The 15,298-nt window shown below is 38.2% G+C and overlaps 1 protein-coding gene across 1 annotated transcript in view; it reads left to right on the top strand.

Annotated features, from left to right (window-relative positions):
- PKD1L1 (polycystin 1 like 1, transient receptor potential channel interacting) overlaps window positions 1-15,298 on the top strand; it is a 162,778-nt gene that overhangs the window by 21,825 nt on the left and 125,655 nt on the right. The gene's annotated exons all lie outside the window — the stretch shown is intronic.

The following is a 15,298-nucleotide window of genomic DNA, read 5'->3' as shown; positions in this document are numbered from 1 at the left end:
ACCCCTAGAGATGATGATTGGGAGTGGAGGGGGAGTGGAGAGTTCTGATACTTTTCCACTTACAGATAGGATTTAATTTTTTCTTTCTTTTTTTCTTTCGTTCTTTCTTCCTTTTTTTTTGAGACAAAATCTTGTTCTGTTGCCCAGGCTGGAGTGCAGTGGCGCAATCTCGGCTCACTGCAACCTCCACCTCCAAGGTTCAAGGGATCCTCCCACCTCAGCCTCCCAAGTAGCTGGGATTACAGGTGTGCACCACCATGCCCAGCTAATTTTTTGTATTTTTAGTAGACATGGGGTTTCACTATGTTGGCCTAGCTGGTCCCAAACTCCTGACCTCAAGTGATCTGCCTGCCTGGGCCTCCCAAAGTGCTGGGATTACAGGTGTGAGCCACTGCACCTTCCCCCGCGGCCTTTTGTTTTTAAAGTTACTTTTTGAACATATACATTCTCATGGTGTAAACTCCCACATTCTAGAAAGTTATATAGTAAAAAGTCCTTTTCTATTGACCCACAGTCAACTACTGCCTTCTACTTCTTATATCTTTTATGTATATAAACAAGTATAAGTGTTGTTTCCCCTCCTTTCCACAAATGGAAGTATACCACACACAGTATCCCACTCCTTGCCCACTTAAATGCATATCCATATCTCGATGGGCTTCCCTGTCTACACAGAAAGAGCTTCCCTGGCTTTGGTGTGGTTGCTGAGTAGTCCATTAATTTAATGGACCAAATCTATTCAGCTCTTTCTTTTTATTGGTGAACATTGAAATTGTTTCTGATCTTTCAGCATTGCAAACAACATTGCAGTGAATAATTACATGTGTATGTCATTTAATGGAAAGCCAAGATTATTGCCTCAAATGCTATGTGCATCTGTAATTGATAGTTAATGCTAAATTGCTTTTAATTAGGACTCTTGTCCTATTTACATTCCTGTGAACGATGTAGAGATCAATATGATAGGTAAAAACAGTATCTTTCTGAAGTTTTAAAATTTACATTTTATTAGGTTCATCCTTGTCAACTGCCAGTATATGACCATATTCAACCAAGCTGAGCACTTTCACAGTTCTATCTAATATGGGGTTTCAATGAGCTCTTTTGTTATTAAGAAAATTTGTCGGCTGGATGCGGTGGCTCACGCCTGTAATACTAGTACTTTGGGAGACCGAGGCGGGTGGATCACGAGATCAAGAGTTCGAGACCAGCCTGACCAACATAGTGAAACCCCATCTCTACTAAAAATACAAAAATTAGCTGGGCGCGGTGGCGCGCCCTACTTAGGAGGCTGGGGCAGGAGAATTGCTTGAACCCGGGAGGTGGAGGTTGCAGTAAGCTGAGATCGCACCACTGCATTCCTGCCTGGGCGACAGGGCAAGACTCTGTCTCAAAAAAAAAAAGAAAATTTGTCTTTTTAGTACTTTTTTTTTCAATTTGTTATTTGTGTTTTGGTTTTACTTATAGTTTTTTTTTCCTTTCATGTAGGAATTTTTAACTTTTATTAAGTATACTTTATCAACCTTTTTTTTATGGTTTCTGAGTTTTATGTCATAGTTAGAAATTTTTTCCTTACTCTAAGTTTATGAAACAATTCTCTCATGGTTTCTCCTAGAGTTTCTGTTATTCTGTTTTCTCATTTAAATATTGAATGCATTTGAATATATATCCTGGCATAAAGCCTGCATTATAGATTCCATTTGACTGTTTCCTGAATGGCCACCCATTTGGCTCAGCGTCATTTGCTGGAAGATTCCATTGCCACACTGATGGGGTGTGCTCCCTCTACCTATGTTGGCTTCCTCTCTGCCCTCAGGCCGTTTGCTGGCATCCCTTGTCACTCATCTTCTCTAGCATGGCCATCCATTTGGCTCAGCATCATATGCTGGAATTTGGTTGCCACACTGATGGGGTGTGCTGCCTCTACCAATGCTGGTTTCCTCTTTGCCCTCAGGTGATTTGCTGGCTTCCCTTGTCACTCATCTTCTCTAGCGTTATTCTTGCCATTTTTGCTTGTTCCTTTTTCCACATGAACTTTAGACTCACACTGACTAGTATAAAAATATCTTATTGGTATTTTTATTTAAATCATGTGTTGATGAAAAGAATCAAACTAAGTAAAATTTTTGAATAGATTTATTCTGAGCCAAATATGAGTGACCATGGCCTGAGGCACAGCTCCAGGAGGTCCTAAGAACTTGTGCCCAAGGTGGTCATGCTACAGCTTGGTTTTATACATTTTAGGGAGACGTAAGATATCAATCGATACATCTAAAATGTACGTTGGTTCTGCGCAGAAAGGTGGGACAACTCAAAGATGGGGGTCGGGGGAGGCTTTCAGGTCATAGGTAGATACAAAGATTTTCTGATTGGCAATTGGTTGAAAGAGTTAAGTTATTACCTAAAGACCTGGAATCAATAGAAAGGAGTGTCTGGGTGAAAATAAGTGGTGGTGAAGACCAAAGTTTTTATCATGCAGACAAAGCCTCCAGGTAGCAGCCTTCAGAGAGAATAGATTGTAAATGTTTCTTATCAGCCTTTAAAAGGTGCCAGACTCAGTTAATTCTGTCCTGGATCAGGAAAAGATCTGGAAAGGGAAGGGAATTCTCTACAGAACATAAATTTTTCCATGAACTCCTGGCCTCAAGTGATCCTACAGCCTCAGCCTCCCAAATTGTTGGGATTACAGGCATGAACCACTGCGCCCAGCCTGAACATTTCTTCATATGGAATTTACATGTTGCTTGTATGATATTTTATTTTTGCACTATTGTATTATAAAAGGGATATTTTTTCCCATTTTGTCCCTAAACTGGTTGTCATTGGTATATAGAAAAGCTGCTGCTATTTGCTGTTGATTTTGGGTCTCCTCTCTTCGTAGGACAATTTCAAAGTGTCAAATATATTTTGGGGTAAAATACTTTGATTTCTTTCAGGGCCTTTCATCTGTCATGTTGGTATCTTACTGCTACAAAAAGTCTGTTTTGTCATTCTTAAGGCCTCTGTTTAAATGTTAATGCTGGTCAGTTGTGCCTGAATTTCAAAGGGAGGAGGGTATCGTGGGGCATGTCTGACCCTCCCTTCCCATTATGGCCTGAACTCATTTTTCAGGTTAACTTTGGAATGCCCTTGGCCAAAAGGAGGGGTCCATTCAGTAGGTTGGAGGGCTTAGAATTTTATTTTTCATTTACAAATGTTTAATATATAAATTAATTTATGTAGAGTCTTTATATTTAAGAGTCTCCCCCTGCGTGAACTGCCCTGTTCCTGTCCATTTTTCCGTGCATCTTTCTTTAAAAGTATTTTAAACATTTCTGTTTTTTCTTTTCTTTTCTGTTTTAATAGAGACAGGAGTCTCACTATATTGACCAGGCTGGTCTCGAACTCCTGGCCTCAAGTGTTCCTACAGCCTCAGCCTCCCAAAGTGTTGCGATCGTAGGCATGAACCACTGCGCCTGGCCTGAACATTTCTTTATGTAGAATTTACCTGTTTCTTGTATGATATTTTATTTTTTGCACTATTGTATTATAAAAGGGATATTTTTTCCCTTTTTTTTTCCATTTTGTCCCCAAACTGGTTGTCATTGGTATATAGAAAAGCTGCTGCTATTTGCTGTTGATTTTAGGTCCTCTTCTCTTTCACTGAATTCTCATGTTGTTTATAGTTATCTTGAAGTGTATTCTTCAGTGTTTTTCAGCTATGTAAACATATTAATTATGAATGGTGATTATCAACCTCTCATTTCCAATTTGACCCCTCCAGTTTCTTTCTCTTGTTTAATTACAATGGCTGATTCTGCCAGAACAGTGTTAAATGAGATTGATGATGATGGGCATGTCAGTCTCAAGATCCTTCCAGTGTTTTTGAACTGCTTTTGCAGAATTATAAGTAATAAGAGTGATCTAGCATGACTGACTCCATCTTGCTTCTAACTTCACAGATTAAATATTTTTCTTGCTTACTGTAATGCAGAGGCCAAGATAACTATGAGAAGGATTAGGTTTATCATTAAACTTGGAAGCAAAGGAAACTGGCACCCTCCTTGTCTGAAGATTAAAGCCACATTCATAAGACAAGCTTAAAATTATGATAGGGATTTGGACTTTGCTAATGAGTAGGCATTAAACCATAACCTGCCATTGCTTAGTTTGTGTTTCTATAGGTTGTCTATTGCCCCAGAGTCATGTAACTGAGGGTTGCAAAATGTGTAACTTTCCCAACTACTCCTGTAAATAACATCACTATTGTGAAACCTAAAGATCTGATTTTGAGATATTTTTTGGATTTAACGTTTCAGTAGACCAAGAGACACCATCTAGTTCTAAGATTACCCCCTCACATTCCTGCCAAGGAACTAACTCAGCTGCACAAAGACAGTTTGAGATGCTCCTGTGATTTCATCCCAATTGTTCAGCCAATCATTTGTTCCAGTTTCCCAGAACCCTGCTGGGAAAGTACTTTTTAAAAAGTACTTTTACAAAATCCCAGCCTCCAAATTCTGGGGGAGACAGGTTTGAGAACTTTCTCCCTGTTCTCCTTGCTCAGCAGGCCTGTGATTATTACATTCTTTGCTGCAACACCTGCTGGTCTCATTAGTCTTTTTTCAGGGCAGTGGGAAAGAAGAACCCATCAGACTGTGACATTGTTCCATTAAACTTGATACTAGATTTTTGACAGATATAATTTATCATGTAAAGGAAGTTTTCATCTTTTCCTCTCTTAATGAAGACTTAAAAAAAATAAGAGTTGTTGATTTTGTTAAATTCTCTCCAGCATCTTTGAAGCTTTTATAACTTTTTTCATTGCTTCTTTAGAACTCCAAATCTCATGTGTTATATTAGCCAATATCTTATTGACTCATTCTTGAATTCCTAGGGTTGAAAAACACTTGATTTTGGTGAATTACTTTTTGATTATGCTATTGCATTCAGTTTTCTAACATAGTATTCATGGTTCTTCCCCATAAATGGCGTTGGCTTCTAGTCATTGATTTTATTTATTTATTTATTTTTATTATTATTTTTTTTTGCCAGAGTAGGCACAGATTTATTGAAGACAATTCACAGAGTGGGAGCAGGCTTGAGCAAGTGGCTACTCAAGAGCCCCCTCAATTAGCGTTTTGTTTTTTTTTTTTAATTTATTTCCATAGGTTATTGGGGAACGGGTGGTGTTTGGTTACATGAGTAAGTTCTTCAGTGGTGATCTCTGAGATTTTGGTGCAACCATCACCTGAGCCATATACACTGCACCCTATTACTAGTCTTTTATCTCTCACCCACTTCCCACCCTTTCCCCCTGAGTCCCCAAAGTCCATTGTGTCATTCTTATGCCTTAGCATCCTCATAGCTTAGCTCTCACTTATGAGTGAGAACATACGATGTTTGGTTTTCCATTCCTAAGTTACTTCACTTTGAATAATAATCTCCAATCTCATCCAGGTCACTGTGAATGCTATTAATTCATTCTTCTTATAGCTGAGTAGTAGCTCATTTTATATATATATATATATATATATATATATCTCACAGTTTCTTTATCCACTCATTGATTGATGGGTATTTGGGTTGGTTCCATGTTTTTACAATTGCAAATTGTGCTGCTACAAATATGCATGTGCAAGTATCTTTTTCGTATAATGACTTATTTTCCAATGGGTCGATATCCAGTAGTGGGATTGCTGGATCAAATGGTATTTCTACTTTTAGTTCTTTAAGTAATCTCCATACTGTTTTCCATAGTGGTTTACATTTCCACCAGCAGTATAGAAGTGTTCCCTGTTCGCTGCATCCACACCAACATCTACTATTTTTTAATTTTTTGATTATAGCCATTGTTGCAGGAGAGTAAAGTGGTATCGCATTGCAGTTTTGATTTGCATTTCCCTGATCATTAGTGATGTTGAGCATTTTTCATATGTTTGCTGGCCATTTGTATATCTTTTTTTTTTTTTTTTTTTTTTGAGAATTGTCTATTCATGTCCTTAGCCCACTTTTTGATGGGATTGTTATTTGTTTGAATTCATTGTAGATACTGGATATTAGTCCTTTGTCAGATGTATAGATTGTGAAGATTTTTTCCCACTCTGTGGGTTGTCTGTTTACTCTGCTGAATGTTTCTTTTGCCATGCAAAATCTCTTTAGTTTAATTAACTCCCAACTATTTATCTTTGTTGTTATTGCATTTGCTTTTGGGTTCTTGGTCATGAAATCCTTACCTAAGCCAATGTCTAGAAGGGTTTTTCCAATGTTATCTTCTAGAATTTTTACAGTTTCAGGTCTTAGATTTAAGTCCTTAATCCATCTTGAGTTGATTTTTGTATAAGGTGAGAGATGGGGATCCAGTTTCAGTCTCCTACATGTGGTTAGCCAATTATCCCAGCACCATTTGTTGAAAAGAGTGTCCATTCCCCACTTTATGTTTTTGTTTGCTTTGTTGCAGATCAGTTGGCTGTAAGTGTTTGGGTTTATTTCTGGGATCTCTATTCTGTTCCATTGGTCTATGTGCTTATTTTTATACCAGTTCCATGCTGTTTTGGTGACTATGGCTTCATAATATAGTTTGAAGTCAGGTAATGTGATGCCTCCAGATTTGTTCTTTTTGCTTAGTCTTTCTTTGGATGTGCAGCCTCTTTTTTGGTTCCATGTGAATTTTAGAATTGTTTTTTCTAATTCTGTGAAGATGATGGTGGTATTTTCATGGGGATTCCATTGAATTTGTAGATTGCTTTTGGCAGTATGGTCATTTTCACAATATTGAGTCTACTCATCCATGAACATGGGATGTGTTTCCATTTGTTTGTGTCATCCATGATTTTTTTTCAGCACTCTTTTGTAGTTTTCCTTGTAAAGGTCTTTCACCTCCTTGGTTAGGTATATTCCTAAGTGGTTTTTTTTGTTTTTGTTTGTTTGTTTTGTTTTTTTGCAGCTGTTTTAAAAGGGGTTGAGTTCTTGATTTGATTCTCAGCTTGGTCTCTGTTCATGTATAGAAGACCTACTGATTTGTGTACATTAGTTTTGTATCCAGAAACTTAGCTGAATTCTTTTATCAATTCTAGGAGCTTTTTTGATGAGTCTTTAGGGTTTTCTAGATATATGATCATATCATCAGAAAACAGTGATAGTTTGAATTTCTCTTTACTGACTTGGATGCCCTTTATTCCTTTCTCTTGATTGCTCTGGCTAGGACTTCCAGTACTATGTTGATGAGGAGTGGTGAGAGTGGGCATCCTTGTCTTGTTCGAGTTCTCAGAGGGAATGCTTTCAACTTTTTCCCATTCAGTATTATGTTGGCTGTGGGTCTGTCATAGTTGGCTTTTATTATATTGAGGTATGTCCCTTGTATGCCAATTTTGCTCAGAGTTTTAATCATAAAGGGATGCTGGATTTTGTTGAATGCTTTTTCTGCATCTATTGAGATGATCATGTGATTTTTGTTTTTAATTCTGTTTATGTGGTGTATCATATTTATTGACTTGAGTATGTTAAACCATACCTGCATCCTCGTATGAAACCCACTTGATTATGGTGGATTATCTTTTTGATATGTTGGATTCAGTTAGCTAGTGTTTTAAGGATTCCAGCATCTATGTTCATTAGGGATATTGGTCTGTAGTTTTCTTTTTTGGTTATGTCCTTTCCTGGTTTTGGTATTAGGGTGATACTGGCTTCATAAAATGATTTAGGGAGGTTTTCCTCTTTCTCTGTCTTGTGGAATAGTGTCAATAGGATTGGGACCAATTCTTCAAATGTCTGGTGGAATTCTCCTGTGAATTCGTCTGGACCTGGACTTTTTTTGTTGGTAATTTTTAAATTAACATTTCAATCTCACTGCTTATTATTGGTCTGTTCATGGTATCTAATTCTTTCCTGACTTAAGCTAGGAGGGTTATATCTTTCCAGGAATTTATCCATCTCTTCTAGGTTTTCTAGTTTATGTGTGTAAAGGTGTTCATTAAGTAGCCTTGAATGATCTTTGGTATTTCTGTGGCGTCAGTTTTAATATCCCGTTTTGTTTCTTATTGAGCTTATTTGGATTTTCTGTCTTCTTTTTTTGGTTAATCTTGCTAATAGTCCATCAATTTTATTTATTTTTTCAAAGAACCAGCTTTTTGTTTCATTTATCTTTTGTATTTTTTGTTTGTTTGTTTCAATTTCATTTAGTTCTGCTCTGATCTTGGTTATTTCCTTTCTTCTGCTGCATTTGTGTTTGGTTTGTTGTTTTCTAGTTCCTTGAGGTGTGACTTTAGATTGTCTGTTTGTGCTCTTTCAGACTTTTTGATGTAGGCATTTAGGGCTATGAAATTTCCACTTAGCACCACCTTTGCTGTGTCCCAGAGGTTTTGATACGTTGTGTCACTATTGTGGTTCAGTTTGAAGAATTTTTAAATTTCCATCTTGATTTCATTTTTGACCCAGTGATCACTCAGGAGCAGGTTATTTAATTTCTACATATTTGCATGGTTTTGAAGGTTCCTTTTGGAGTTGATTTCCAGTTTTATTCCACTGTGGTCTGAGAGAGTGCTTGATACAATTTCAATTTTCTTAAATTTATTGAGGCTTGTTTTGTGGCCTATCATATGGTCTATCTTGGAGAAAGTTCTATGCACTATTGAATAGAACGTATATTCTGTGTATGTTGGATGGAATGTTCTGTACATATCTGTTAAGTCCATTTGTTCCAGGGTATAGTTTAAATCCATTGTTTTTTTTGTTGACTTTCTGTCTTGATGACCTGTCTAGTGCTGTCAGTGGAGTATTGAAATCCCCCACTATTATTGTGTTGCTGTCTATCTCATTTCTTAGGTCTATTAGTAATTGTTTTACAAATTTGGGAGCTCCAGTGTTAGGTGCATATATGTTTAGGATTGTGATATTTTCCTGTTGGACAAGGCCTTTTATCCTTATGTAATGTGCTTCTTTTATCATTATATAATGTCCTTCTTTGTCTCTTTTAACTGCTGTTGCTTTAAAGTTTGTTTTGTTTGATATGAGAATAGCTACTCTTGCTTGCTTTTGGTGTTTGTTCACATGAAATGTCTTTTTCTACCACTTTACCTTAAGTTTGTACAAGTCCTTATGTGTTAGGTGAGTCTCTTGAAGTCAGCAGATCGTTGGTTGGTGAATTCTTATCCATTCTGCTATTCTGTATCCTTTAAGTGGAGCATTTAGGTCATTTACATTCAACGTTAGTATCCAAATGTGAGGTACCGTTCCATTCATCATGCTATTTGTTGCCTGTATACTTTGGTTATTGGTTTTTGGTTTTTTAAATTGTAGTTTTGTTGTATAGGTCCTGTGAGATTTATGCTTTAAAGAGGTTCTATTTTGATGTGTTTCCAGGATTTGTTTCAAGATTTGGAGCTCCTTTTAGCAGTTCTTGTAGTGGTAGCTTGGTAGTGGTGAATTCTGTCAGCATTTGTTTGTCTGAAAAAGACTGTATCTTTTCTTCATATATGAAGCTTAGTTTTGCTAGATACAAAATTCTTGTCTGATAATTGTTTTATTTGAAGAGACTGACCAAACCCTTCCAGCTTATAGGGTTTCTGCTGAGAAATCTGCTGCTAATCTGATAGGTTTTCCTTTATAAGTTACCTGGTGCTTTTGTCTCACATCTCTTCAGATTCTTTCCTTCATCTTAATTTTAGATAACTCAATGACAGTGTGCCTAGGCAATGATCTTTTTGTGATGAATTTCCCAGGTGTTCTTTGTGCTTCTTGTATTTGGATGTCTGGGTCTCTAGCAAGGCTGGGGAAGTTTATTCCCCTCAATTATTCCCCAACATATGTTTTCCAAACTTTTAGATTTCTCTTCTTCCTCAGGAACACTGACTATTCTTAGGTTTGGTTATTTAACATAATCCCAGACTTCTTGGAGGCTTTATTCTTATTTTCTTATTCTTTTTTCTTTGTCTTTGTTGAATTGGGTTAATTCAAAGACCTTGTCTTTGAGCTCTGAATTTCTTTCTTTTACTTGCTCAATTCTATTGCTGAGACTTTTCAGAGCATTTTGCATTTCTATAAGTGTGTCCATTGTTTCCTGAAGTTTTGATTGTTTTTTATTTATGCTATCTGTTTCCTTGAGTATTTCTCCTTCACTTCTTGTATCATTTTTTGGATTTCCTTACACTGGGCTTTGCCTTTCTCTGGTGCCTCCCTAATTAGCTTAATAACTAACCTCCTATTCTTTTTAAGGTAAATTGGGGATTTCTTCTTGATTTGGGGTCCTTGCTGGTGAGCTAGTGTGATTTTTTGGAGGTGTTAAAGAACCTTGTTTTGTCATATTACCAGAGTTGGTTTTCTGGTTCCTTCTCATTTGGGTAGGCTCTGTCAGAGGGAAGGTCTAGGGCTGAAGGCTGTTGTTCAGATTCTTTTGTCCTGTGGGTGCTCCCTTGATGTAGTACTCACCCCCTTTTCCTATGGATGTGGCTTCCTGAGAGCTGAGCTGTAGTGATTGTTATCTCTCTTCTGGATCTAGCCACCCAGCAAGTCTACCAGGTTCCAGGCTGGTACTGGGGGTTGTTTGCACAGAGTACTGTGATGTGAACCATTTGTGAGTCTCTCAGCCATGTATACCAGCACAGTATTTGGGGTGTCTCCTGGGTCCCACAGGAGCAATCCACTTACTTCAGGGAGTTTGTGGGTCCTCTCAGCTTTCCTGATTTATTCCTGTAGTCGTTCTGGAGCAAAAATTCACTATGCGAGCCTCCACACACTGCTCTGTCCATCCAAGTTGGAGCTGCAATCTAGTCCTGCCTCCCATCCACTGTGATCCCCCATTTATTTATTTATTTATTTATTTATTTATTTATTTATTTATTTATAAAAAGTGGACTAGGGCACCTAAATCTTAGAACCCGAGTTCCACTTAATGAATAGGTCAACCCTAGAAAGAACTCAGAAGGTAACAGCAAGACCTATGATTCTAAATGCCAAAATCCTTAAAGGCATTTGCAAATGCAGTTGAAAAATAGTCCAATTTTCCAGTTGCCTCATTATAGCTTTTCTCCTCAATGACAGGTAGGTAGATAGGTACTGGATCACCTTCAAATGGCTGGTGCAGAACAATTTCTAGTCATTGATTTTTGTGCAGTAGTTTTAGTCTTTGATATCAGTGCTGTGTGAAAGTTTTCTTTGTCTTTTATTTGTCCTGAAACAGTTTGAATAGCATCGGAAATATGTATTCTATTTTGGAGAATTTCCTTTTTAACCCTCTGGGACTGGTACTTTCTTCTTACTGCCGTTGGAGTAGCTCACTGATACCTTCTTCTGTGTCTTCTATGGAAATTCATCTGTTAAGAATTTTAATTTCTCCACTAGTTAGTTCTTTCAAGTTATTTTTTCTTGTATAATTATCTATTTAATCTAGGTTTTAACATTTTTTTTTGCATAGAGATGAGCAAAATAGGCTCTTATAGTTCTTTTATTTTAATTGGTGTCTGTATTTTCTTCTATCATTTTTATTTCATTTTATTTCTTTTTCTTTCCTTAATTGGTTGGGTAAATTTTCATTAGTTTATTTAAAGAACTAGCTTTCAGATTTTGTTTATTCCACATTTTCCCCTAGTTTATTAATTTCCACTTTTATCTTTATTTTCTTCTTTTTGCTTTTATAGGTATTTTTTTTTTCATCTTTTACATTTTCAGTTGGATATGTCCACCTATAAAGAAGCAGAGACACAAAACACAACTTTAAATGTTTACTTGTGCCAAAGTGAAGACAGCTGCCTGGAAGACTCAGACCCCAGTAACCTTGGATATGAGCTTATTTCTGCCTTTGTCACCAGTATGTTTTTAAAAGCAAAAAGAGGCCACAAGGAGTGGGCTGATATAAAGCTGTTTGTCAGGAATTTTCATTGGTTTACACAGATGACATTGATTAGTGATTGGCTATACACTCTATGGGCTACGGTGTCCTGTGTGTGGCATTGTTAGGTTAATTTATAGCCACTCATGGGATAGCTAGCAGTTTTAAGACAGGATTCCTTAGCCCAAGGAGGGAAGTGGTCTGTGACTGCTGTCTCATTCCCACGCGCCTCTGGGGACTGATCATTTAGAGGAGGTTTGCATTCCTCAGATAAAAGCTCCTTTTCTTTCTCAGATGCTAAATTAGTTATTATTTACATTTAAAATTTTCACGTCATGTGGCCTCTTTTGTGAACTGCTTTCATTATTAATTTCTAGTTTTAATGTAGCATGATAAGCAAATGTTTTCTCTGCTGTTTTAACTTTAAGTCCTGATGTTGTCTTTATGGCTTCAAATGTGGTCAGTGTTAGGAATAAAAATCCATGGCTGCTCAGGAGGTTACAGGGAGTTGCAGCCCTGTGTCCCTCCTGTATGGGGAGTGTGGGCTGGCTCCAGGTATCTGCTATCTGCTGAGCCCCTTTGCTCACCCTTTTCCGTGGTCCTCATAACCACACCCCACCCACCAGTGGGAAAGGCTGATGAGGGAGAGGGGATGTTGGGGGGGAGAAAAGAGAGAGAGAAAGAGAGGGAGGAAGGGGAGAGAAAGGAAAACAGATGGAGAGGGAGGGAGAGAGAGAGGCAAACATTGGGTAAGATGAGGTTGAGGATCAGGATTCTGGGTGATCCTCCCACATGGCTGGCCCTCTGTCCTGAGTAGGAAAACATAACCCTGTTTTACCCTTTTCACTGGAAATCCCAATTCCTTGAACAACCCAGGTGGCCCAAGCCTCTTCCTTTGTGTCTTCTGCCCTGCCTTGCCTATGAAGACCCCTGCAGCATGGGCACTCCCACCTCATCACACAGCCTCTCACAATTTTGGAGATTATTTCATTTGCCACCTTTTGGAATCACTGTCCTAGATGTTTCTCTACAATGGACTTGGCTTTGCTGTGTGAATCATTCTGATCATTCTTATTTGAGATACGTGAGTTTAGTGATTTTTGTCTTTATTGAAATGACAGATGTTTGTCATATTTTACATTATGGGCTCTGTGTGCATTTTAAAATACATTTCATTAAATAGTCTTTTCTTTCTTTTGTATGTTCATCTGAGTTAGCCTTCTGATACTTGAAAGGTTTGTGCCTTGTTTTAGTTGACCTCTTTTATTTATAAAATGTCCTTATTCCTCTGTTTCTTTAGCGTATCCATTCATCAGCAACTATGAGCAATGATGAAATTAGAATATTTCCCATCTTCCTCTTCCCTTCTCTCTTCTTTATCACCAATTTTACTCATTTTTTTCTCATATATGCTTTCACCTTTCTTAATTGCTTTGTTAAATCTTCATGTCTTTTGATTTCCAGCAATTACTAATGAGGCAATCTGCATTATTCCACAGCTCCTACCTCTTCTCTTCCCCAGCCCAAATTTCGTTTACTGTATGATTTCTACATTGTCAGAACATGAAATGTTTACCTTTTTTTCTGCTACTTATGTATTAGTTTGTTCTTGCATTGCTATAAAGAAATACCTGACATTGGATAATTTATAAAGAAAAGAGATTTAATTGGCTCACAGTTCTGCAGACTGTATAGGAAACATTGATGTGGGCATCTGCTCAGCTTCTGGGGAAGCCTCAGGAAACTTACAATCATGGCAGAAAGCGAACAGGGAACACACACGTTACATAGCTGGAGTAGGAGCAAGAGAGTGGGGAGGTGCCACACACTTTTAAAAGACCAGATCTCATGAGAACTCACTATCATGAGGACAGTACCAAGTGGCAGGGATTGGGGGTGACACTAAACCATTCATGAGAAATCTGCCACCATCATCCAATGACCACCCACCTCCTCACCGCCAGTGCTGAAGGCCCAACCTTCAATACTGGGGAATGCAATTCGACATGAGATTTGGTGGGGGCACAGATCCAAATCATATCAACCTGCTTTCCCACATTAGTCTTAGTTCCGGTTCTAGAGCTAATATATTCGGTCCTCACTTCAGCTTTTTTTTGGCATGGTATTCCTGTTTGGTTGTCTGAAGTTTGTCCTCTAGTAGATTTTTTTAGGAAAATTCATGCGATAAGCTTCCTCTAAGTTCCCATATTCAAAACTGTTGCTGCCATTATGTTGGAAGGACAGTGTGCTGGCTCTGGACTCCTCGGACACATGTTCTTTTCCTGGGGAATCTGGTTGTCTTTCCATTCTGTTCTCTCCTGTAACCATGGTTCTCCAAGTTTGGCCCAGCAGCATCATGACCACCTGAGACTGGCTTAGAATACAGAGTCTCAGGCCCACTGCAGACCTACTGAATCAGAAATTCAGCTGGTGGCCCTGACACTCTGTCTGAAGAAGCCTCCCTGAAATTCTCCATTCTGTCTTTCTTACCTTGTGGTGATTCCAAAGTCAGCCTTCTTTTTTCCCCCTCATTGATTAATGTTTTTCTGTGATTGTCAAGAGAATTATTTCTTTTTTTTTTTTTTTTTTTTGAGACACAGTCTCACTCTGTTGCCCAGGCTGGAGTACAGTGGCATGATCTCGGCTCACTGCAACCTCCGTCTCCTGGGTTCAAGCGATTCTCATGCCTCAGCCTCCCAGGTAGCTAGGATTACAGGCATACACCACCACGCCTGGCTGATTTTTGTATTTTTAGTAGAGATGGCATTTCACCATGTTGGCCAGGCCAGGCTCAAACTCCTGACCTCAAGCGATCCACCCGCCTCAGCCTCCCAAAGTGCTAGGATCACAGGTCTGAGCCACCACGCCCAGCCGGTAGTTATTTCTTTATTTGCAACTCCAGCAGCTTTGCCAGCACGTGTCTAAGTGCTGGCCACTCTGGGTCACCTGTCTCCAGCACATGATGTACCTTTTCAATGTGTCCTTTGTTTCAGGAAAGATTTCTTGAATTAGATCTTTACATTGTTTCTATTCCAATATGTCAGCTTTCTTTTTGGGAGACTGGCATACCTCTATTAGTTCTCTTTTGTCTTTTCAAATCTTTTTTGTTTTTCCTTTTTCATCTGATCCGCTTTCCTCATATTTTCCTCTGCATCCCTTCTTTTGTGTTCTACAATTTCCATTCTCCATTATACTCTAAAATGTTGACTTTGTTTCCTTCCAAGACCAGATGCTCTCTGGTCTTGCATCTCAGAAGATAAGGATTCCTCAAGTTGTTCAGTCCTGTTCTTGTGGACAGTGTTTTTCTGATAAATCATCTTAATCTATTATGAGTATTTCCTGAATTTTCCCTCTTGACTCTTATAGTATCTTGTACGTGCTGAATGGTCTTTTCTCCCTCCTTTTCTCCCTTTATCCTTCCCTCCCTTCTTCTTTCCTGCTTTCGTTTCTTTCTTCCTTTCTTTTTTTTTTTTCTTCACAGCATTACTCATAATT

The sequence above is a fragment of the Gorilla gorilla genome, chromosome 6 (assembly GCF_029281585.2).
Source record: "Gorilla gorilla gorilla isolate KB3781 chromosome 6, NHGRI_mGorGor1-v2.1_pri, whole genome shotgun sequence".
NCBI classification, from domain to species: domain Eukaryota; kingdom Metazoa; phylum Chordata; class Mammalia; order Primates; family Hominidae; genus Gorilla; species Gorilla gorilla.
The sequence above is the reverse complement of the archived record's forward strand: the minus strand, read 5'-3'. Positions and strand labels throughout refer to the sequence as shown.